Source organism: Tupaia chinensis, unplaced genomic scaffold (assembly GCF_000334495.1).
Source record: "Tupaia chinensis unplaced genomic scaffold, TupChi_1.0 Scaffold145814_1, whole genome shotgun sequence".
Lineage (NCBI taxonomy): Eukaryota > Metazoa > Chordata > Mammalia > Scandentia > Tupaiidae > Tupaia > Tupaia belangeri.
The window spans coordinates 2,474,775-2,476,071 of record NW_006205672.1 but is presented as its reverse complement, the minus strand read 5'-3'; positions in this window follow the sequence as shown (position 1 = coordinate 2,476,071).

Here is a 1,297-nt window from a genome sequence, read left to right as displayed (position 1 = left end):
CAGGAATCTTAATACTTACACGATATACCTCACAAGGTGGTATGGAAATGACGTAAGAGCATTTTGAAAGGATGGAGTTGCGGACCAGTCTAAAATAGAGGGATGCATTAGTATGATGAACAGAAAGAGGCTGGAGGAATACTACTGGGTTAGGAGGGAAGGTGGGGCTGGGAATAGAGAGGAGGCCCCTCCATCATTTGACAGATACCAGAACAAGCCAAAACATCCTCCACCCCTAAACCACAAGTTTAGCCCACACTTTATCTTGAGACATCTCCAGAAAAAAAAAAAAAAAGTGTTTTCCTTTTCCCTGCCCCTCTGTGCCAGGGATTGTTATTGATGTGGTGGATACTGCACGCCTACCATAGCCCAGACAATATGTTTATTAATCTATTATTTGTTCAGCATTGGCCCTGGAAGACAATACTTGTATCCTCAAAGAACTTCCACAGGTCATCTCATATACTCCAAGTTTTCTTGTTGATCGAAATGGCACTTCACTCATTTAAGATGTGGAGAAATGAGGCCTCGAGAAATTCAGTGACTTGAGCAAAGGCGACAGGGTGGGGATGAAACTGGTACCCACACGTGGGCGCCCTGACTGTGCTCTGCCCGTCCAATGTCCAATGGGTACAGAAAAGCATGAAGTTACTGAGGTGTGTCCTGCAGGCTCCGAGCCTGATCTGGTGTAGGAGGGGTCAGCAGAGCATCGCTGTGTCTTGAGCCTTCTCCGGTGGGGCTCCAGTGCTGTGGAGAGGACGGCATTTTCATGCCAGTGCAGCAGGAAACATACCCAGGGAGCAGGAAGTTCAGGCTTCACCCGGAGCTTTTATTTAAAGCCCCTTGGTAATAATGGATCACGGCTCTGGAGACAGTTCTATCCAGTGTGTAGGTGCAGCTCCCTCCGCCGTTCTGAGCCTGGCTCGCCTCCCTGTGGAGCGGAGATCCTAACATCCGCCTCGTCCATAGTAACGCCACGGCTGAGGCTCAGATTAGGTCTGGGGCTTGGTAAGCTAGAAGACGTCTGCATCACTGCTAACCTCTCTCCTAGCCCGCTGCCCGCCACGTCGATCCCTCCAAAGCATAAAACTTTTCCCCAACATTAGACCTGCCCAGGCCACTCTCGCCGGGGCGCCCTCCCAGCTCACGCTCCTGTGTGTGTGGCTGGCTTGGGAGGGGGATGCTCTCGATCTTGTAGTGTCCGGGCTCCCCGAATCCGCGCGTCTCCCGGTTATCCGCGCCGCGTGCTCTGCCGCGCCTGTCTCCGGGCAGGTGCGGCCCCGCCCGGCGCTCGGCG